The sequence below is a fragment of the Bidens hawaiensis genome, unplaced genomic scaffold (assembly GCF_021521415.1).
Source record: "Bidens hawaiensis isolate Kalapana, Puna unplaced genomic scaffold, B.hawaiensis_p1.1 tig00029615_1, whole genome shotgun sequence".
Lineage (NCBI taxonomy): Eukaryota > Viridiplantae > Streptophyta > Magnoliopsida > Asterales > Asteraceae > Bidens > Bidens hawaiensis.
In genome coordinates, this window is record NW_027494905.1 from 62,659 (window position 1) to 88,153 (window position 25,495).

Here is a 25,495-nt window from a genome sequence, read left to right on the forward strand (position 1 = left end):
TGCGAAATTGATGTTATTTCTTCTTGATTTCTACTTGCTACCGCCACTGCCTATTCTAGGGTTTACAACCACGGTGGTGTTGGTGCGTCAATATGGTGGTGATTATGTTGTGGCTGTCGACTGGGGTGGTGGCCGATGACTGCTTCACGCCGGTGAGGGCTGGTGAAGATGATGTCGTGGTTGCTGTTGTGTTAGGTTTAAATAATAATAATAATAATAATAATTTTGAATGAAATAAAATAAATATTCATTATAGATGAAAAGGATAGAATTGCGCGTGACTTAACGGTAAACAGTTAACAGAGTTATCAATTTGAACGTAATTGGCGAGTCATGAGAAACCTTGATGGTCTAGCTGCAAAAAAAAAAAAAAAAACATTTTTGAACGAAAATCGCTTAATTGACCAAATCTCAAAGACGATTTTGGCACTTTACTCTTAATAAAATGAAACTTAAACGTGCATGGTAGATCAAATGCAATTTAATAATGTATCTTCGAAAACCTTGAACTGGATGCTATTTAACAAGGTAGCTATTGAAATGGTATCAATGCTTGTTCGACTGACTCGGAACCACCTTTTTTTTTTTTGAACGACCAACAAATAATATATTAAAACTAGCAAGAAGCTAGAAAAAAACACCACCAAAGTACCAAACAAGAAAGAACACCAAAAAAAAAAACCACCCAACTTTACACTTTAAACCGACACCAATTCTCCCAAGTAAGATTTCTCATCTTACCCCTATTTTTGACCCAAAGGAACCCCAAAACTTTTACTTCCTCCATCAAGCCCGATAGACATATGGGGACCCCGTCATGAACAAGGGCATTCCTTTTCTTCCACAAGCACCACGTCGCTATCAGACAACCGCTTGAAAAACTTTAGCTTTGTCCCTAGAAAATTCCGAGAACTTGTGAAGCTCCAACAAATCGCGAAAACTAAACAACAAAAATGTAGGCACTTTACACCAGAGTGAGATTACGCTCCACAATGATTAAGCAAAACCACACGAAACAAAGATGTGTTCCACTTACTCTTCTAAATCACCACAAATCGGGCACAAAATCGAACTAACCGGGATATTCCTTTTCATTAAAGCATCCCGAGTCGGGAGCCGGCCAAGGGCGGCCTGCCACGCCACAAAAGAAACCTTCCTCGGAACCAACCGATTCCACTCGAACACAAACCCGGGCTCAGAAAATGGAATTTGAATTTTATATCTTGATACGTTTGGTTCACAAATAATTCTAGTCAACCCCAACAATATGAAGATATAGCACAAGTCTTGCCAATATTAAAAAAGTAGAAACCACTTTTGAAACTTCTCAAAAAATGAAAATGAGATTCACAACACTGTAAATATTTATAGACGTGTGTCAAAGATATCTTGCTCAAAAATGAGTTTTTCAAAATGCGCTAAGCCCAAGCTTTAGCAAACTCAACTTGTTTTAACATCCTCACTAGCATTTCTATGTTGGGTACCCGATTCCTCTAAACACCAACTCATCACACATCGCTCATCTAATCTAGCCACTTGAAAGTCGCAAGCCAGCCATTGAATCAGACCAAGAGAAAAAAAAAGGATAACTTAAAACAGATTCCAATATTGTCATGACGAATGTGTTCATGGCTCTAACCAACCAACCAACAAATGCAACCCCAGGGCAACATAGTTTCAACATTTGAACAACAAACAATAACATCTAAACTTACTTCTGAGTTTTCACATAACCATGTCCGCGCAACGGTTATCATCATTCAACATCAACAAGAAAAATGTTACCTTTTTTTTAATCTTCCTTTTATTCACAAGCGAGTTTGGTGTCGAAACTGCTTAAACAGATGGCAAACGCTTGAAACGCAGATAACGGGTACCTGTAATCCATAGTGAACATATCTTTACCAACCTTACCAAACTGCAAGATAACTTTGTCATGCTCTGCTTGAGCTGGCTGAGATGCTCCGGCTGCTGGCGGCTGTTGTGCCGCCACAGGTGTCGGCTGGGCGGCGATCAGTTGAAAGTTCTTAACAGAAGAGATCGTCACGCGACCCTTGAAATTCAAACACCAGCACTGCAACTGTTCATGCCACCTAGGCGCCTTGTTTTTCAACACCAGAGGCAGTTTTGACTTCTCATCCTCACGGACCTCATTCGAAACAGCAGCAGCCATGATTTCAGAAAATCTAGAGCTGCTGAATTCGGTTGACCGGTCCATCGACTTTGAGAATGAAATGCTTCTAAACGAGTCTTCTAACGTCCGGGACGGGTGAAGGAGCTCGGGTTGACCGGGAACCGAGCCACCCGGGTCAAGTGATGATGCGGGGATTGAGTGCATGATACAATGCATCCTCCGTGGGCCCCGGGTTCCAAGCACATTAAGCTCGTAGGTGATGTGGGCTATGTTGTAGCTGCCACTTGGCACTTTCGGTGAGACTTTTTTGGAGGTGAATCTTCGGCTCGATCATCCAGGTGGCGGTATAAGAGCGTCGGAATGTGGAGGTTGGGTGTCATATATTATGAACTTCGTCCCAAGAAAATTAGATCTGAAACACATGTGATGATATAATATTATATTTGTGTTCAAGTAATGAGTTGTATCAAGCAGACAAGCACACCGTAGTACTTTCATAGGGTGTGCATGATACTGAAATAACCGAACCATAACCAAAATAACCAAACCGTAACCAAAATATACAACACAACCAGACTGAAATAACCAAACCCAACCCAAAACCAACGGTTGAGTTTTATGTTTTTCAAAAACGGGATTTCTGTTTCAGCACTGCACGTACTAAAACAACAAAAAATAAAATAAAAACAAACACAAAAAACCAAACAGAACCCATAATAACCCAAATAAACCAACATGAAATTTATAGATTAAAACTTCTATTTTTGAATGTTAAGTAATTTAAAAAATAATAAAAATAATAGGAAATGGTGTAAAAAATAATAAAAATAGGAAATGGTGTAGCCCAATTGCCCAAAAACTCTAGGCAAAAATGTGTAATAACCAATTAATTATTAATTAACATAAAGAACTTCAGGCCAAAAGTTTTAAGTCCAAATTACGATACTAAATGGTTTTAAAAAACCCAAAAACCGAAATTTCAGTTTTTGGTTCAGTTTGATAACACCTACTTTCATAGATGTTACCTTCGCTTTCAAACACACAAATGTACATATATATGAATATATGTATGTATCATGTAAGTGTGTGTGTATTTTGAACAGTACTTCACATAGATGAGACCTTAGCTTTCCGATGTAAGTGCTGCTTGATCTTGAAATGTTATTAGAATCCATAGATATGACATACTCCGTCCAAGTCGTTCTGCGTGTTCTTTTTGCAGAGAGCAAGAACTTTCCATTTTCAACAAGCAAAGCTGCTGCATAACAAATTTCAACATAAGGACTGGTGATGTGTAATAAGGTATGATCTATGTACAACCAGATGCATCTCTCTCGTCTCTTTTACAGAGCGGTGTTTTTATCGAGCAAATCACTCATAATTTCTTCATCCCTTTGGTTGTTTTTACACATCAGACCCTAATGTGAACCAATTTTGACCTAGATGTTCGTGAGGTGCCACCTCAAGGCATGTTACTTCAAGTAAACAAGTATTTCAAAATATGTATGTCATTAACCAGATGATACTATGTACATAACTGTATAAAAAATAAACATATAAATAAATGTAAATGGTAATTTAAATTATTTGTTTCTGATATATGTGGCATATAATAACATGATTTCATAGATATGTTATGTAAAATACAAATACGTATTGTTAGTAAATTAAATATGTAAAAGACTATGTAAAAATAAACATCATGTCTACACTCTACATGAATTTGATTTGTAAGTATTGATGAAAACTTTCTAATGATGTGAATTATTAGAAATGTTATTTTATACTTTTCCAATATATTTCATAAATTACGATGATAAAGATCAAAAATAAAAATATAGAAACGTGGGTGTGAATACTAAGTTGTCTATTAATTAGTTTATTATTATAGTCAAAAGGTGCAAAATGAATAGTGAAATTGATGAGTCACATCATTTAAAATTAAAATTAATTATCAATGCTTAACAATTCATCAAAAGTGATTTAAAAAGTTATATGTACATTTGCAAATTTATTAGATTATACTTATGTCTTAATTCATTTAATATGTAATATTGTAATGACTAATTCAAATACTCCAACTCCTACGATGTGATAAGAATATGTCATATTTAAAAAGATGACTCATGAATGTCACATCAACGAGTTCAAGTAGCTAAATCAATCAAAAGTCAAGCATAAAATGATGGATTTTAATGTTTAAATTTGCATAATAGAACTAGGAAAAGCACACGTCTAAATTATAACCTATTAACCTTTTGAGCCTTCAATCTTGACAAAACTTTTTGGAAATGGTTACAAGTCGGGCCATGAAACATTCGTGCATCTCTAAAGTTAATTATTATCCTCCATTATTCCCTTTTAAAGCTGATCTTTTTTCTATTTTTAACACATTTCATCCTTTTACATGCATGCAAACTAACTTATCATCATAAATTTAAGATTTCGCAAATAATTCCAAATTCCAAAAATTAAGCGACAACATAAACGTTAAATAATTGCTCACCTGGACTAAGACAAAGGAACAGATGGTATGTCAACTTGGATTTATCCCTCTTTATGAAGCACTGAATGGTCCCGTCACGAGATCCCGGCTGGAACATTATAAAATTCAAACCGTTTATTATAAACGATAAAACAATCAAGACAAATATGTGCAATTCCATTAATATAAAGGGTTGTGCTAACCCCCCCCCCCAAACGCCCACTAAACTAGTCGCATTGTCTCTCTACACTCACTAGGGGGTACGTTTAGCATATAGGTACGTTTGGCCAATTCCAGTAAAAGTTAAATACGATATGATTATATACCTGTTTTAGAGAAACGGGAAAAGTAAGCTTCCCGCATGACTCAGGGGTTCTAACAATCTCCTTACACATACTCCTCCAAGACTTACAAACCGCAGCACACGCAAAAACATGTTTTCTTGCGGGCCAACTACTTTCACTTTCTTCCAACCGTTTAATCACATCAAAAAGAAGCTTGGGTGGAAGATTAGCCCACCGGCTATTTTGAACCACGAGAACCGCCTGATTATTATTGTCACTCAAATCATTAACTGAACCTTGCGATTTTCCTCTGCTAACATCAAAACCGCGCCTCGATAGGCTCCCAAATCCATCCCTCACATCACGAACTATGCTACGAAACGACATAAAGATTTCCTTTTTCTCACTGAATAAAACCAGAAAAGAAAAATGAATCAAAATGTGTAAAAAGATAGTAAAAATAAAAATTGAATGATTATAAAAGGCACACTCACATGGGCCTCAAAAGAGGCTAAATTGCATACCCTTATTAAGAACCAACCAAACTTTTTTGTTTTTTAAAAGGACTTTCAGCTTTTAGCCTAAAGCTGGCTCAATTATGGAATCAAACCTCTTAAGATGGTCCCAAATAATAATATTAAAGGCAATTATACTTAATAATGCATAAAAGTCCCTTCTAATAATCTAACTACATGTCTATATGAACATAGTCAATGGAACTTGTGCACAATGAAAAAGTCAAAATCATAACTCATATTAATCATAAATTGTATGACAATAGTAATAATAATAATATCAGTTAAAAAACCAACCTGACGATGAAATTTGAAAACCTAAGATTCCATCAAATCAAGAACTGCAAACAAAACCAATAAAAAGAAAACCCATCAAATTAAACCCACAAATTTGCATTGTCCTTAACTGATTCATCAAGATCAAAACCCTAGATCCATAAACAAAAAAGCAAGAAACTTGACTTCAAAAAGTCAAAATTAGGGCACAGAAATTAGGGTCGATAGAGCAATAAGAGGACGTGAGATTGGAGATCTGTGATTGCACACCTTTAACCTTGAAAACCCTTTAAGATTATTGGTGAATTTTGCCTGAGGACTTTTTACAAACAGTTGGTGGGCATGAAGAAGAAAGAAGAGAAAAGGGTGAAAAGAAATCTGGGTCAGAAGGACTCAGCGGACTCGAAGCGAGTGTTAAATCTAGCTCAACAAAGTAGCCACGGGATGCCGGATGATTGGAATTAAAAAGTCTATAATATTATATTATAATAGCTAACATAAGAAAAGGAGAGGCAGGAGAAAGGAGAGGGATTTTATTTATTAGGTTTATCTTCCAATATATAAGGTTGGAGAAACTTGGTGAATAAGTCCGTCTATTTTAGGTGTTAATAATCATATCAATAATTATTCATAATATCTTCCTTGGTTATCAACTTCATACGCTTGGAGATGCTGGCTCGTTAAAACATTGCTAGGAAAACCCAGTGGCATAAAACTATAGCTAAGGAAAAAAGAGTGCAACGCGTATTGTACCCCCTGATTTATGCATCATTTAAAATGATAAATATCAATCTTCTGTGAAAGTTGGTAAAACTTTTGTAGCTAATCGTTTGCGTCTTCATCCCTTGACATGCGAGTCCTTAAATTAAACAATGTTGCATGATCTTCACATGAAAACTTCTATTGCTTCATCTGGTAAACATATCAATTGAATCCATAACCCTATTGTGTTTCTCTGCATCAACAAGACTAACCAAACTTGTTTTCATGGGTTAATAAATATAAACACATATCTATCATACCTGAAATTTATGTTTTTACTCATTCCGATGTCTCGTAGCTGAACACATGCGGATAAATATAAATAAAGAAAATAATAATCATATATAGCTAACAATACGAGATAATGCACTTATGCATTTAATTGTTGTATTTCGGAACTAATAATATTTCATATTAAGGTAGGAAATGATATTAGAGTACATTGTTGGACATCCTTTAACGTACTCAAAGAATAAATCTTGTCTTTGGTAAAATGTCTCAACATTTTTTAGATATACTCTGTTGGATTGGTAAACATATCATTACATATACACTCAAATTGTAAGTCGAGCAATTATCACATCATGTCAAGGTATTTCAAAAATTCTCCTTCTAAAAGTTCTGTAGTTTCTCTCGATGATGTGTACATCATCACTGTAAACTGTGATTATATGAACTTTTAAAAGTAAAATTTGATAAAAGTATGACTAATTATATCCAACTTATCTCCCTCTTTATCAAAATATTTCTTGATGTTGTACCACGTGCAATCCGACTATTTTAGTTCATAAGCATTTTCTTAACCTCGTAGAACATTTATTGATGTTTTCATACCAATGCTTAAGCCTTTTCAATCCATCACAAAGTTCTTTCCATCTTAACCAAAATTATTTGTAATGCCCTCGTTTCAATAACGAATAAAGTATTACGAGTTATTTTAGCTATCGTGTCGTGTGACGTTGAATTAAATTAGTGAAATAATAAGAAATGATGAGATTATTAAGGTTAGTGGACTTGAACACAATTATGGGCCTAAAAGCCTTTGGGCTTTGCCTATTTAAACCTTAAAAATCCTAAATCCATCATTATCCTCATTATTCCATCATCATTCTCCCAATCATTGTCACACATACCCATATACACACACGAATCTCCTGTATATCAACACTCCTAATATCCAAATTCATCCATCCAAATATTCAAGATCTAATCAAATCTACAAGGTAAACGTTGTATTCATTTCCATTTACATTTTCTTGCTGCTAATAATAATAAATGAACAAATAAGTCTTTGGAAGTTGAACATAAACGAACCCAACCGTCATAAACGAGTAGCGATCGAACCGATTAAAAACGGGATCTTGGTTAAACGAACATGATATGGATATGTGTATATATATACATATACCTACAAATATGAACAATCAGATACATAAATGGCCTAAACAGAAACAGAAGTGAAAACCCGGCATAGCGGGATCTGAGTTCCGGCATGGGTGGGTTTCCGGTGACTAGAGAACGCGCATGAAACCCGAGGTGCGACCAAACTAGACCAGATCCAAGCCCAACTAACCATATGCGACTTGAATCCAGGCAATTAGACCACATGCGGCTCGTTTGTGAGGTCGGAGTCGCATTTTGTGCGAATAAAATCTAGTGCGAATGGAAGGGATGCGAATGGTTTTCAAGGATTAATTCACAGCTCGTGTGAATTATTTTGGAGACAAACAATTTGCACGAATTGGTTCATGCGAATTGTTTCTGAGTGAGTCGAACCTTGTGCGAATCAAGCTCCACGCGACTCAAGTAACCCAGACCCAGCTTAACCTAGCCCTCCTTCTCTTTACTACGGCTGCCAGAAAGACGTGAGACGGTGGCGATGGTCGCGGTTACTGGAATGGGAGGAAGAAAGAAAGAAAGAAAGGAGAGAAGGTAGAAGATAAGAAAGAGGATGAAAGGTAGGGGTGTACGGGTTATACTATGGGGGTGGGGTAGGTTGATAGTTTTCATAATAATAATAATAATAATAATAATACTAAAAAGTAATAAAAGTAAAAGTAATAAATAATAATAATAATAATGAGCTTATGTTAAAAGAAAGGAAGAAGAAACTAAATGAGACCCGAACCCGAGACCCGACTCGTCTAACGACCAGTGACCAAACACGTGAACCTACTCGTTAAGGAGTAAGATTAAATGAAGGTTAGCTCATAAGAAACATAAGTAAGAACTTAACCGAGCATGAGTTAAATACGAACCCGAACTCGCTTAAGGAAACGTTAACTTACAAACGCGCTAAGAGTGAGAAATAATAATAATGAGGTAAGTACGATATAAATGTATAAAATAATAATAAATAAGGTAAAGTATGCTGAATTAATAAGATCGGTTAAAGAAGAATACATGTCGGTTCAGTTAACTTAAAAGTTAACTCCTTCAACTTAAGAGAATAGATAACGAACAAATATAGAGGATTAATATGTGTACACTATTAACAGTTAGTCGGGCTCAGTTGAAGAAAGGAATTATTATTAATTCGGAGAGGAATCGACTACAGGTGAGTTCTAGCCCCTTTCTCTGTGATGTTTTTCGGGGCTGTGTGCATACTCCTATGTGATAGTTAATACACTTATCCTAAGTGATAAGTGTATGATTATTTATTGAGTGTTATTATTACATGTTGTATGAACGTGCGTATATAATTACATATGCAGTTTAAGGATACGAAACGCATGAAATAAATGTAGGGACGATTGACGAGACATGTATGGTTGTATGGTTATGTGTGGAAAAGGGATCAGACCCTAATAATATCTGAGATAGAAGGGACCAGACCCAATAATATCTGAGATCGAGGTAGAAGGGACCAGACCCTAATAATGTCTGAGATTGGAGGGACTAGACCCTAATAATATCTGAGATTAGAGGGATCGGACCCTATTAATATCTGAGATAGAGGGACCAGACCCTGAGAATATCTGAGATAGAGGGACCAGACCCTAAAAATATCCAAGATAGTAGAAGTAGGATAGTTTACGGTATACCATAGGAAAGTAGAAAAGAAAGTGTGTAAATACGTATGTATGTAAAGTATATATAAATGAGCAATAGCAAGTAAAGTATGGAATACGTATCTCCGGACGCGTATAAGTATGAACGTGAAAGCATTGTATGTTAATTGATTAATTAGAACTCACTCAGCGTAGCTGACGTTTAGTATGCACGTAGGTGAGTAGGATGAGGCAGGTTGCTTAGAGTGGGATATGTGGCAAATAAAAGAAGACTGGTATCAAAGAGAAGAGAATACACGTGTTATTTATGTTCACTGTTTAAGAGCTATGTTATGTTATTTTAGACAAGTACTTATGTTATCAAAATATTTCTTGATTTTGTACCACGTGCAATCCGACTATTTTAGTTCATACGCATTTTCTTAACCTCGTAGAACATTTATTGATATTTTCATACCAATGCTTAAGCGTTTTCAATCCATCACAAAGTTCTTTCCATCTTAACCAATTATTGATGTGTATTCACTCTTCGTGAGTTTTGCTACATGAACTTGCTCATTTGACACATCAATTTCTATATCATATATCAAAATCCGTATTGTACCATTCTTTGTTTATTAAGATACAATAATCATAGGTATAATTTCTTCTATGTATGCTTATTTGTACACAAAAATTACATCATTATAATGTTTCAATTAACTTTTCAAGCATTCAGCTATCTTAAAAACTCTTTTGGATTTCCATTTATATTCAACATATTTAATAATTATAACATATTCAAATATGCTTCTATACACAATAATCATTGTGTTCTCGAGAACTTACTTTACATGATTTGATATTCAAATCCTTCAAAGACTTTCTTGCAAACTTTCAGTATCAACTAAATCACAATATTTATTAGACGCATATCAATTCTCTCTTCGTATTACAAGACTATTTAGGTATCTGAAAGTCACTACTTTCACCATCGGAGAATGTGTCTCCTCAAAATCAATCATGGATCTTTCAATCCTTGTGCGACCAAATTTACCTTATATCACATAATCACATTTTCATTACTCACACAAAAGATCCGTTTGTATCTAACACATTTTACAACTTTAGTTGTACGGAGTGTTGGCCCAAAAAACTTTCTATTATCTAGAGAATTCAACTCTGCCCTATTTGCATCTTTCTACTTTGGCCAATCACATTTTTCATAGGCATATCTTAAATCTTGATCCTCATCATTTTCAAGCGCTAAATTATATACAAAATTATAACGATGTCGACTTTATTCGATTCCATATATCTTGTAGACATGATAAAATATAATTTACTAAGAGCTCTTTATTTTCAGGTATCTGAGGTTCTTCAAGAACCATCATGTCTAATGACTTTCAAGAGACCTTTTTATTGTATCTCGATTTGACCATCTTTATTACTTGCTTCAATTTTCGAGGAAATTTTACCTTTGGAACCGATTAGTCTACCACACTTCTGCGTACGTTAGACTCATTATCAATATGTGATTGTCCTTGGACAATAATATTAATTGGAGCTTTAGCAGCTGTTACAGGTGTCTTAGCTAGACACTTTGTTTTTAATAAGCGAATCGTCTGGTAATTGATTCGTTAATCTTTATACATGAATTATTCTTTGAACTTTTAGTTCATATAATTTAGTTTGAGGATCAATGATAATTCATTCCAACTAAATTTGTTTTTCAACTGCTTTATATCTCCCCCTAATGTTGGGAATGTTGATTCACTAAAGTGAAAACCAATGAGTCATAAACACATATCTCATTAATGGCTCTAAGTATTAATCATATGCAATATTTAATACCGGCATAAATTCCCAACTTTCTTTGTGGTCTCATACAGTAGATTAATTTTAGCATATAACACACACGAAATATTAGATGAGAAATACTTGGTTACTGACCAAAACCAATTGCAATGGGGAGGAAGTATCATAACTTGTTGGCTCGATGTGAATGCATGTAAAATGATAAATACCCAAGTAAAACAAGAACTTTTGCTCTCATGATCATTGGCGTTGCAACCAATTGTAGATGTTTGACGATTCTCTGAACAAAATCAATTCGTCTATTAATAGTGATTTACCAAAATAAATATGAAAATCTAGAATATTGTGCTTGCTTTCTCATTAGCTAAGCCACAAATCACACAAACTTCATGTTGTGAATTGACAAACATTTAGACGATGCATCAATTTTAAAATACTAAATGGTATTATGTTAGGATATGTGTATCCTTTTCTCATTTCATAACATTTAGGGATTCACATCCTCCTTTAGTTGGTAAATAATAATTCTCTTTAAGAGCACTATTACATGTATAATTATTTGGAAGAGTCTTTTGGTTCTTTAATAAATTTCATATCATTGACTCGGTGTGGTCTAACCGGTCATGCCATTGTAGGAAACTATTCGCGTATAAAAACAAAACACTTTAAATAAAATGATTACAATACAAGGAATCAAACCTATCTAGGAAAGCAAGTAAATTACAATACGAATTACACCAGAAAAAAAAATCAAAATTACAATACAATTGAAATAAAATAATGCAAGAAAGGTGTAGAAGAAGAATGGTGTCGTAGTCTTTGTGGCAGAGGATCGTGTTTTTCATGGGGGGCTTAAAACAAATTCCGGGTCTCTCCCCGTTTTGTTTCCCAGGGTACAACGGCCTAAGCAATATGTACTGCCGGGGAGGGCTCTAGCACCCAAATAGTACCTTAAAGAAAATGATGAAGATGATCAAGAATGTTGGAATTTTTAAGGAGAAATTTGGAGAAAACACAAGAGAGAATGTGTTAATTTTGTGTTTTTTGTGTGTCTGCAACCAAGGAGCTCCCTTGGTATTTATACTAGTAGAAAGTTGAAACCATTCAACCATCATTAACCAAAAGTTTAATTTTTTGACCAAATTAAAGGAACCATTACCAAAACTTTAATTTTTTGACCAAATTAAAGGACATTTTAATGGCTTTGACTAATTGACTAACAACCTTGAATAAAATAATTCAAAGTCAAACATATATTTTTTTTTCACAAAAATTTTCCAACAATCCCCCACATGTGAAAACAAAACTTATTCATTTCCACATATTTTCCAACATCCCCCACATGCGAAAACAAAACTTATTCATTTTCACATTGAGATCAATCCATACATGCAAGTTTCTTAGATTCAATTCAACGGTTGAGCATTGCAGGATAGGTAGGTGTTACCCTTTGAACCTTCCTTTGTGAAGCATACTTAGTCTCCTAGCGGTGTGTAGACACGATGTCTTTAAACATACCCCCATTTATGTAGACAACAATACACTTCACACAACACTCTCCCTGGTCTGAACAACCCCTCACTGTCGTGTCCTATTATGGTCCTGGAACACTAGCCTGGTTCTGCGAGAGCTCTAGGATTTTTGCCCCAAAATCCATTTGAACCAACCCTAGTTCTTTCTCACATAGGTGATTCTCGCTCGAATAATTAAAAGCAACAGGTTTGTTGATTTCCACAAATCATTAACCTTTATTATGCTTATCCTTACAACATGTGTCACTGATTGGAATGGACTAGGACGCGCGCGCACGCAACACCCTTTAGTTTGGTTTAGGGTACTCCCCCACAGTGACCACCCTTGGTTTCATGATTAAGTTGTCCTATTGAACCTAGATCTTGGGATCTCCAGTCAACTAGGTTAGGTTTCCCTCATGTCCCTTTTTCCCATGGGCTTTAGTCCCATTCCTTTTGACGACTTGTTAACTAACTCTTTGCTTAAGCCTTTTGTTAACGGGTCTGCAATGTTATCTTTTGACTTCACATAGTCAATCGTAATAACACCCGTTGTGAGTAGTTGTCGTACCGTGTTATGTCTACGTCGAATATGCCTTGATTTGCAGTTGTACACCACGCTATGGGCTCTACCAATCGTTGATTGACTGTCACAATGTATGCATATAGCCGACAAAGGCTTTGGCCATATTGGAATATCTTCCATAAATTAACGTAGCCATTCCGCCTCTTCACCACATTTATCCAAGGCGCTAAACTCCGATTCCATCGTGGATCTAGCTATAACCGTTTGCTTAGAAGACTTCCAAGCAATAGCTGCACCACCAAGTGTGAATACATATCCACTTGTTGATTTAGAATCTTTTATATCCGAAATCCAATTTGCATCACTGTATCATTCGATCACAGCTGGATCTCGATTATAATGGAGTCCATAGTCTCTTTTGTATCTTAAGTACCTTAGAACCCGTGTTACTTTAACTAAACCGTTATGAACGATTTCAAAATTTCAAGTTGAATTGACTAATCCGGTATATTTTTCACGTTTATAGGAGTGCATCTATGTTTCTGCTTTACGAATAGGATATTTTTTGGGCATTTCTGATAATATCAAGTCTTATTCCTTTTTTGGTATTTTTCATTTCGGGATTTTTAGCTCCGATTAGCAAAGGACCGGAGAAACTTTCTAGTTATGAATCAAGTATAGAACCAATAGGCGACGCTTGGTTACAATTTAGGATCCGCTATTATATGTTTGCTCTAGTTTTTCTTGTTTTTGATGTTGAAATGGTTTTTCTTTATATACTTCTCCAACGATCGGATTACTAGTATATCTACTTAGCCTACTCACGGCATAAGCTAGATCGGGTCGAGTACATGTCATAAGATACATTAGACTACCAATAATTCTTGAGTACTCTAACTGAGCAACACCCTCGCCTCTATTTTTAGATAGATGGTGGGTCGTATCAATTGGAGTTGACGCGACACGCGTGTCATCCTTATTAAATTTCTCAAGAATTTTATCCTCATAGTGAGATTGACTCAAGATAAGACCATTTTGGGTTCTAGTAATTTGAACCCCAAGAATCACGTCCGCGAGACCCAAGTCTTTCATGTCAAACCTCGCTTTCAACATATCTTTTGTAGATTTAATCATAGTATCATTACTCCCAATGATAAGCATATCATCTACATAAAGATATAAAATCACATAACCTCCTAGCGTGTCCTTCACATAGACACATTTGTCACACTCGTTTATTTTGAAACCATTGTTGTAACATCCGTATTTTGAGAACAATAAATAATGGAAAGTTTTATTATTATCGCTGTGTCGTTAGTTTGGTTGCATGTGTGCTTGTATTTTTGGATAAGATTGGAATGGAGGTGGATGGTGGGGCCATAACCCCCTATATAAGACCATCCCCCATCCTTCACTCATTCTCTTTACGCAACACACACACTAGAAAACACACACACTTTCTCTCTAGCATTTCGGATTCGGATCCAAGCAAAAGTAAGGAAGATTTTGGTGTTCAAGTGCCTTCGGATAGCAAGAACACGTCAAGATCTACGATCCGAACCAAACCCGAAGCAAAAAGGTGTGTTTTGGTTTAAAAGCCGAACCAAACCCGAAGTTATTTTTTTACGGTTAGTCTTGACATGCAAACTGATAGAAGGATAGATCGGGGTATATGATGGAAGAAAAGCATGAACTTGATAAGTTATAACCCCACGAGAAAGTTATATGTTAAAAATGTGATGTTCGGGCCTTACAAAACGCAAATGCAAAGTTGGTACAACCCAAAACCCCTAAAAAGGGGTAAAATCGGGTCCTAAGGAATAGCCATGAAGTTGGCTTTAAAATGGTAAAAACGAAGAAAGGAAGGCATTTCGCTTCGCTTAGCCATGCGAAGCGAAACACTTCCATGCGAAGCGAAACGCTTTCATGCGAAGCGAAATAGTTTCATGCGAAGCGAAACTTTCGCTTCCATGCGAAGCGAAACAGTTTCGTGCGAAGCGAAATTCTTCCATGCGAAATTTTATAAAATTCATTTTCTGATGCATTTTTGTTAAAGGACTGTTAATGAAAATAAAATTTTTCCGAGCTAACCCCAGCCAGGGGCGCTGCCCCTTGGACCCTGCTAGGGGCTGCCCCCCTAGACCCCGCTACCAGGGGCGCTGCCCCCGGACCCCCGTTAGTTGAGGGTGTCTTTGACTTAGATATAAGCAGTAGTAGTAATGGATATTTGACATTCGTAATGCGTATTACAGTTAGCCATGCACAGCTATAGAAGGCCATTACTATTAACGGCGAGAGAAACCGACTTCAGGTGAGTTTCTAGCCCCTTTATCCGTTATGTTTTTGGGGCTGTGTGCATACTCCTTTGTGATAGTTGTTAATACACTTAACTTAAGTGGTAAGTGTATGATATGTGTATGTTATATGTATGACTAAGTATTGAATGTTATTATGGAATGTTTATATGAATGAATATGTACATATACGTATATACATGACCAGAAGATAGGTAAAGTGTGCACGAATGAAAATGAATGTATGATCGAGTGACGTGCAAGGTATGGATATTGGAGACAAAGGGACCAGACCCTAATAATATATGAGACAGAAGGGACCAGACCCTGATAATATCTGAGACAGAAGGGACCAGACCCAGATAATATCTGAGACAGAAGGGACCAGACCCTGATAATATCTGAGACAGAAGGGACCAGACCCTCATAATATCTGAGACAGAGGGGACCAGAGATAAAATAGCCTATGGTAAATTACAAGGCCTTATGAAAGAAAGTATGTAAGCGCGTGTGCATGTTTTGTATGAAAGAAGTAAGAGTAAATAAGGTATGAATACGTATCTTTGGATGCGAATGAGTAAGGGTATGAATGTATTGTATGTTAAATGATTAACTAGAACTCACTCAGCCTAGCTGACTTTTAGTATGCATGCAGGCAAATAGATTGAGGCAGCTGGCTTGAGGAGGGACACATGGCATGGACGGAAGAGATTGGCATCTAAGAAGAAGTGTCATGACTGTTTTAATTAATCATTTATGAAAAGACAATTTGTATGCTAAGACAAGAATGAATGTTTTGAAATACGTTGTTTGAAGTTTTTAATTATTCCGCGAAGTTTTTAGTTTACTCTGATTTTAGAACTGTGTCTAGGAGTAAATCCAACACCAAAGTAGGGTTACCGGGAACGGGGCCTTACAATTGTCAAGCATGACATGATCAAACTTTAAGTGCCATTATTTTGGAGCTTGCTTCAAGCCATACAATGATTTGACTAGTTTACATACTTTGCCCTCTTTCCCTGGGGTGGAGAAACCCTCGGGTTACTCTATGTAAATCTCTTCATCTAAATCGCCATTTAGAAATGCGGTTTTTACATCCATTTGGTGAATTTCCAAATTTCGTAAGGCCGCGATTGCAAGAACCAACCTTATTGAGGTTATTCGCGTGACCGGCGAGTAAGTATCAAAATAGTCTAGACCTTCTTTTTGTCTATACCCTTTGATCACTAACCTTGCCTTGTATTTATCAATACTTCCATCGGCTTTCATCTTCCTTTTGAATATCCAACGATATTCAAGGTGTTTACAACCCGGCGGAAGATCTACTAATTCCCAAGTATGATTTTGCAATATAGAATCTATCTTGTTCTTAATTGCTTCTTTCCATTGAGGTGATTCCATGGAGGTAACCGCCTCGCGGTAGGTATTGGGCTCACCCTCAACCATGTAGCTCACGAAATCAGGACCGAAGGATTTTTCAATCCCTGGTCTTTTGCTTCATCTAAGCTCACCTTCCTCAATTTCGGGTCATTCATGTCTCTCATCATGAACAATATCATCAATCGCTCTTGGTGTACTTGCTTCATCAACCGCTCTTGATGAACTCGCATGTGTTTTTCCTTAAACAGGGAAACACATTTTCGAAAAAATCGTTGGTCCTCCACTAAACAATAGTGCCTTCATGTACATTGGGATTCTTGGACTCATGTATAAGAAACCTATGCACATTACTATGGTGTGCATATCCAATGAATATACAATCCACGGTTTTAGGTCCTATCGTTAGTGCCTTTGGTGGCGGAACCATCACCTTGGCAAGGCACCCCCACACTCGAATGTATTTGTATGAAGGTTTTTTACCCTTCCATAACTCATATGGAGTCACGTCTGTTTTCTTGCGGGGTATCTTATTCAAGATATAATTGGCCGAGAGAATAGCCTCCCCCCACAAGTCATAGCTCATGCCCAAGCTAATCAATATGGCATTCATCATCTCTTTTAATGTACGGTTCTTTCGTTCCGCAATGCCATTTGATTATGGAGAATAAGGTGGGGTACACTCATGTATTATGCCACTTTTTGCGCATATTTCCGCAAATGGTGAAACATATTCACCACCCCTATCACTCCGCAAAGTTTTTATTCTCCGTCTTTGTTGATTTTCAACCTCATCTTTATACAAGATAAACTTGTCTATTGCTTCATCCTTATTTTTAAGTAAGTATACATAGCAATACCGAGTACTATCATCAATGAACGTGATGAAATACTTATTTCCACCTCTTGTGGGAGTGGCTTTTAAATTGCACACATCAGTGTGGATTAAATCAAGGGGTTCGGTTAATCGTTGAACCGATTTGAAAGGCTTTCTCGTTAGTTTGGATTCAACACATGTTTCGCATTTATATTTTGAATCGATTTTAAAACATGGAATGCTATTTAATTTAATTAAACGTCGAATTAAATTAAAATTTACATGTCCTAGTCTATCATGCCAAACACAAGAATTAGAATTTGATGACTCAATCATGTAAATAGAAGTTGCAATTTTATTCATAGAATAGTTGAAAACAATTACATTCAATTTGAACATAGCATTGTCGGCATAACCCTTGCCGACAAACATTCCATTTTTCGATAAAATAAATTTATTCGATTCAATCACCAAGCGAAATCCGTGCTTGTTGAGCATCCATCCCGAGACAAGATTCTTGCGAATCTCGGGAACATCGAGAACTTTGGTCAATGTGAGCTCCTTGTCAGAAGTCCACTTCAAGACCACATCGCCTTCCCCCATGATGTCCGCAGTCGCTTTATTCCCCATGTAAAGCTTCTGGTCACCCGCCGCCTCTTTGAAATTCTTAAAGAGTTGTTTGTCGCTGCAAACATGGCGGGTTGCGCCGGTGTCAACGTACCACCCTTTGGGAGCATCTCCCACAACGTTGACTTCCTCGATGAACGCCGCTTCCTCAGTAATCATCGCCACGAGAGGAATGCCATCCTCGTCCACCAAATGCGCGCGCTCGCGCTTCGGTTTCTTGCACTGATTCGCCCGGTGCCCCATCTCGTTACAGTTGTAACTTGGTCCTTGGAAAGGTGGAGGCTTCTTTTCACAGCCCCTTTCTTCACGCCATGGTCCACTTTCACTTTCCCTTTGTTACCTTTGCCTTTGCCCTTGTTGCCCCCTTTGGAGGATTGACCGTACTCGACTAAGTTAGCCTTGGTGGAAACATCCACTAGGCTACCTTTTTGAGCTCTCTTATTGTCTTCTTCTATCCGAAGTCGAGCAATAAGATCATCAATGGACATCTCCTTTCACTTGTGTTGAAGATAATTCTTAAACTCAACCCAACTAGGAGGCAATTTTTCAATCATCGCTGCCACTTGAAATGTCTCACTAAGTGGCATTCCCTTAGCAAAGATGTCATGAAGTATAACTTGCAACTTGACGTTTAGGTATTTTGTATATATATTGAGTGTGTTAATTATGTAGTTTTGTTTAGTATATTTTTAGAACTTTGGTACTTCATATGTGCTTTTGTATTTCAGGTCATTGATCGTTAAATATGCTAAATTGGAGACTTGTACGAGCATGGAATGATATCTTGGGAATACTGGAGCATAAATTGGAGTCTTAGGAAGTGTTAGAAGGATTCGGGAGGAGTTTGGATGAGAAACCTAAAGCCGATGCTAAAACTAACAAGATGGGTTCACAAAAAGCGACCAGGAAGTAAAACGAGCATATCCTGGGCTAGAAAATGAGTTACGGGACCCATAATATATAAATTTTGGGTTTCTCAAAGAGAGGAATCCAAATATGAAGTTATTTTGGACCATTGCGTTTCCTAGACCATGGCGCTGCGGGATGGTTCTCTAAAACGGGAAAGTTAGGGTTTTTGTTTAAAACATGTTTTGACGACCTTAATCGATTCCATTCAGTTCCGTTCAGTTTCCAGAGCATTTTTGGAGGAGAATAGCTGCCCACCATCACTTCCATTTATCTCAAGGTCCCGTGCATGATCCTATCAATCATAACCGAAGCCCGAGAAATGCCGAGACGCGGCTGATCCTTCGAGTCATACCCGGGATGTATAGTTTGTAATCTTTCAGTTTATTTCTCATGTACTAGAACAACTAATTGTAATTGTTTTGATGTTAATCTATGAGTATTGATGTTTAGTATGTTCGTACAATCAGTCGGTTTAGGTTTATTTCGATCAGAACGATTAGTTTTTCGATTGCTATAATAATTGCTCACAGGATTGTTTGACCTGTTAATTGCAATAAAGCATACGTTTGCCCTTAGTTGAGTCACACTGGCAGGGACCGTTTGATAACCAGTGCCGTGTGTTAGCGAGCGTGGATGCCTAAGGTTTAACGGGTTAGTCAGTCTGTAGTTGACGCAAGATAGTTAATCTGTTAAGTTGCATGAGATTGCTGTTTTGATTGCTTACTTGGATTCCCGGGTGCGATTTGCTTTATTTGATTGACTGAATCTTGAGTACTTGTTCGTTTCTTATACAACTAAATTGTTTTCTAGTGTGATCAGCACTTTGATATAATTCACTTCATAATGTTAGGAATCGATTGCACTGCACACTGACCACATACTCCTCGTGGTTCGACACCCTACTTACCCTGACTAGCTTAAGGTGATTAGGACACTGATTTACTTGTTTTTGACTAGATAGCGACAGTCTAGCATCAAAATGGCACCGTTTCCGGGGAGTTAGTGCGCTTAGTGTTTTTTTGTTAATTGATTTCTTTGTTTAAATTAGTTGTTATGTCTATTTTTAGTTTAGTTTATTTTGTTTTCCCATTTTACGCGGGGGTGTGTTATTTGTGCAGGTACCCTCCATTCAGGAAGAAAATCTCCGCTGATTTACGAGTCTGAAATCGAACGGTTAGCTCGGGAGAACCGAGCTCAGATCAGACAGTCAGACATGGAAGGTCAGAACCAGAACTAGAACCAGAATCAAAACCAAAACCCACCGCCCGAGATCAATGTTTTCCAACCCGAACCAAACCCACCGAATAATTAAAATCCACCAAATAATGACCTACCACCACCAATAAACACCAATCAACAACCCCAAAATTCAGCCCGACAATCCAGAAACCGAACCGAAACCTTGACAGACCTGGGCCATCAGTCCCGAACAATAACCCTCGTCACCGACAGCCGATTATACGAGATTTTGACCATGTCAGTATTCACATTGAAGACGAAGAAGAGGGGGATGAGGAAGAACGAGGACCAGTGAATGACGGGTTTGAGCCGAGAAATGCAGATGAGGGTATACAGGTTGAAGAGGTTGATGAGGTCGAGGAACCGGTTAGGGTGAGAGGTAACGGGTGGAGGAACAGAAATCCAGACAGAGATGGTGTTGGAAGATATCAGGAGGAACGAAGATAGCCGATTCAGGTTAATTGGGGAGGTTTTGAGGAAGCGAGGGCTAGACGAAGGAATTTTGGGCCTCCGGTTCAGGGTGTAAACAGTCCTTTCAGACCGGCTATCTCAGATGGTGCCTCACCGATTGTCCCACAGGTTCACGTACAGGGACAACCGACATTTAAATCCCGTCCGTCCTATATCAACATAGTTCCCCATTTTCACGGACTGGGATCTGAAGACCCGTATTCACATTTTTCAGCTATTTGCGGGTCTATCGGTGACGGTACGTATGATCAGGATGAGGTTCGGTTACAGTTGTTCCAGTTTTCACTAAAATACAAAGCCAAACACTGGTTCAACTCGCTACCGATGCACAGTATAGAGAACTGGGGTGAGATGCAGCAAGTGTTCCTTAACGAGTATTATTCACAGTCGAAGACCATCGAGGCCCGAATGGAGATTAGACACTTTTCACAGTTACCGGGTGAGTTGTTTCATGAGGCTTTTACTCGTTACAAGGAAATGATAAGGAAGTGCCCGCATCATCAGATTGAGTTGTGGGAATTGGTTAAGTGTTTTGTAGACGGGTTGACATATGAAGACAGAAAACATTTTAAAGCTTCGTGTAATAGTCAGTTGTTGAATCAACCCGAGGAAGATGATTGGGAATTTTTGGAATTTATGTATGAAGATTCTAAGGCAGAGGCAGCTGCAGATCGAAGACGAAAAAACGGGGTTACCCGGTCGGTTAAATCAGCCTCGAGCGAGTCAGACAGAATTGCTAAGTTAGAACGAGAACTCGCGGGTTATCGAAAAGAGAAAAAGAAAGAGGTTGGTAAAGTCGGGGTAAAATTCCCGGTTTGTTCAGATTGTGGCGAGTTGGGGCATAAGGTAGATTGCCTCGGGTTTGATGATGACGAGTATACCGACGAGGAGGAAGTCAGTTACGCGTAAGGGGATTCCAAGGGCCAAGGGTTCAATTCAAACACTTATCACCCAGGCCTAAGGAATCACCCGAATTTCAGATACGGGAACACGTCGAGTCAGTCGAACCCGATTTGAGGGATAAGTCTTCAGAGGCGATGTCGAAATAGATTGGTCAACTCGAGCAGATGTGGCGAGATTTCATAAAAACGCGAGTCAGTTACTGAGCGATACCACAGTAAACCCACAACACTTCAGTTCAAGTTCAAAAAAAGGAAACAATATGCACATCAATGCGGTAAGTCTTTTACCTTATTTTGAAGTTACTAGTGTTGAAGTTGATTCACCACAGTTTGTTGAGGGGGTGGTGAAAGAGTTTAGTGATGAGAATGATTTTGTTGGTCAAAATAAAACAATCCAAAATGAATCAAAACTAAAAACGAATGAAATGTCTTTTTGTGAAAATTGTACTTGTGAAAAATGTTGAAATGGTAAATTTACTAAGAGCAGAGATGAGGAGGTGGAGGATAATACAACCTCAAGTAAACTCAAAGACCCGAGAGTGCCATTTTTATCAATTCAAATTGGGGAGTTTAAAACTGATCAGGCACTTCTACATCTTGGAGCATGTGTTAGTATCATGCCTGAAAGTTTATATGATCAGTATGAGTTCGGCCCGTTAGAAAGTGTAAACACCATCGTGGTGTTGGCGGATCAAACTCATACACTCCCTCGGGGCATGGTTGCTAATGTAATGGTGCAGGTGGATAGATTTAGCTACCCAATTGACTTCCTTGTACTTGACTATGCAAAAAGGAATATTAAACAATCTGAAGTCATACTGGGTAGGCCATTCCTTGCCATAGCACATGCGGTAATTGATTGTGCTACGGGAGTTTTGGGAATTAAATGTGGGAACCGTGATAAGCGGTTATTATTATTTGAAAATGCTACTAACCCTTTTATTGACAAGTGTGAATCCTTGAGCAAGGATCACACACAAGAGAAATGTTTTGTGATTGACAGGAATGAGCTAAAGGGTAGCATGGAGGTGAAAGAACAGAATGAGATATTGCGGTAAAGTTATGTTAGAAAACGAGGTTTCAGTTAAGCTACCTAAAGTGTTTTCGTGTTCTTTTTTGCTGTGGTTAATCCGAGTACGTGTATATTTTCTTGTATTGGAACTTTGTGGGTGTAGTTCACTATAAACCCTCACGAGACCTCACTCGTCCGACCGGGCTACCGAGGGGTTTTAAGGGCTTGTTGCATACGCTAAATGCAACTGTGATTCCTATGAAAGTGAGTTAGGTCGTTTAACATTTTAACTCATTTATCAAAATTTATTATGAAACTTAACTAATTCGGCTCGGTAATAATTTTTAATAAAATGAACTAACACTTCATTTTTTGCAAAATTCTTAAAAGACCTATGAACACACGGTGAGAAGCTTGCTTCTACACGTTTTGAGATTTTGCAGATTCAGTTTTAGTCTTTGGAGAAGACTAGTTTTCCCGAGGGTTTGCGAGCCATTTTTTAGTATTGTGTTATTATCAAGACCGTCAGTCGGGTGAAACCTTAGCAAAGGTTTGACAAGAACACACCGACTCGAAAACTCAAAGACCGATTGAATATCCCGGCGGAATCAGGATATCCAATGATTGAGAATGAAGGATTGTGAACAAATACCAAATACAAAACAGTAAATGATAATCAGTAAATGCTATTTCAGAGACAAAGATTCACTATATTTAATGATACATCAATGGAATAGTGAATGGAATGTCTAGGGTTTTGTGTGACGGTGGGGGTATTGTACGATGAACAAAATGGAATGTTTTTCGTAATCAGTGCATGCCAGCGTGTTCCGTCTCGAAATCCGTGCCCTAAAGGTACCCTAGGACGTCTATTTATAGACCCTGTCATTCCTTCTAGAAGTCCTAGTCATTACATAATGAAAGATAAATCAAATACAAGTGTTACAGTCCTCGAGCAAGGTACATACCTTGCTCGAGCAAATTTCCTATACTAGGTGTGCTCGGTGAATGTCCTCGAGCAGACTTTACTTGGGATATATTCTCTTTTGAAGAATACATATTCCCTTTGAGTAAGCTTCATTCCTCTTGAATTGTTCAAACTTTGCTCGAATAAGTCCATCGAGCAAGCTCATTCTTCTTGATGTCTTCAGCTTTTCTTATTCAGCAATCTTCAGCATGCTCGGATGTAAATCTTGCTCGGTAACTGAACTGTGCTCGAAGTCTTTGCTTTGATTCACGTGACATCCTCTTATTACATCCATGCTCGTCCCCATGTGCTCGATCATCCTATGCTCGTAACACTTGGCTAGAACTTGTATGATCAAGCTGTTTGCTCGATTGGCAATCCATGCTCGATAGAAGAATACTCTTGCTCGTTGAAGTGTAGCTTGCTCGAAGCTTTTAACACTTAGAAGAATCAAACATTTAAGGTTCAGAACCTTGCTCGAAGTAGTAAAAACCATGCTCGATCGTCTGGGCTTGCTCGAATTACATACTTAGTCGTTTCTGAGGAGGTTGAGAAGATTCCAATCTTCCTTGTAGAAAATCCAACCCAACAATCTCCCCCTAGATTGGAACAAGCTCAGATGCACCAAAACATACTTGCATAGAGTTACACATATATCATATTTCTAGATAAATCATTTAAGAACATGTCATTTCATTACATAATTGGAATTCTGCCACATGGGCATTACAAACTAAACTTTTACAACTCAAACAAAATATAAAGATAAACAGAAATAAAAATCAATCATTCATTAGCTCCATTCTGTTATCTTCTTCATCTGTTCTTGGCTTCAGCTCTTTCTTTTAGTTTCTTCACATATGCAGCTCTTTGCTTCAGCATGTCAAGTTCTGAGGAGTCAGAGGCATCACTTGGGAATCTTGCATTAATTAAATCTTGTAGGTCTTGAGGATGCATATAATGTAGATCTCCATCCACCTTTATGACTGCAATAGATATCCCAGACTCATTTCTCAAAGTGGTCGAATCATCATGTGGATTGTACGTTATGTATGTGATTCTTCCAAATTGTTGTACTCTTGAGTTGGGTTCCTTCATCACTTCTCTCGTAGCCAAGCACTCTTTTAAGGTCTTCCTTTTCTGGTGAGTGTTGCTTGCTAGAGTTCTTTGTTTCTTTGACTTAGAAAGGGAAAGCTCAGAAATGTGTACTTTGCTGATTCTCTTCTTCCTCTTCTATTTTTCTGTTTGGCTTCTGATTTCTCTCTTCTTCTGCTGCAGAAATGGGAATCCATTTTCTGCTTGTTCTTTCAGAAACTTGGAGAGATCATTCCTCAGTTGACCAGATGGTTGACTCCTTACTTGATTGTCATATAAAGTCACTTCAGCCATCTTGGTCAGTTGTTCTTTTGTAAAATTTCTTAAATCATCTCTGAAGATGATGAGATGTTCTGCTTTATCTTCAGTCACCACCCTTAAAGTCTTCGATCTTCTGTCAAAATAGAGACGTGTGGGCAGATTCAAGTTTCTTGGATGCACAGGCCTCACACTCTCTGACCTGTGGGTTCTGCTTAAGCTCCCT

At 37.7% G+C, this 25,495-nt stretch overlaps 1 pseudogene across 1 annotated transcript; it reads right to left on the reverse strand.

Moving 5' to 3' along the window:
- Positions 1-1,691: 1,691 nt before the first annotated feature.
- LOC143579140 (tubby-like F-box protein 8) lies at positions 1,692-5,488 on the reverse strand (annotated as a pseudogene). Its single transcript, XR_013143403.1, has 5 exons — positions 5,450-5,488; positions 4,946-5,309; positions 4,641-4,728; positions 3,257-3,392; positions 1,692-2,546 (listed from the first exon to the last, which is right to left on the reverse strand). The product of XR_013143403.1 is annotated as a tubby-like F-box protein 8 (transcript).
- Between the last annotated feature and the right edge of the window lie 20,007 nt (positions 5,489-25,495).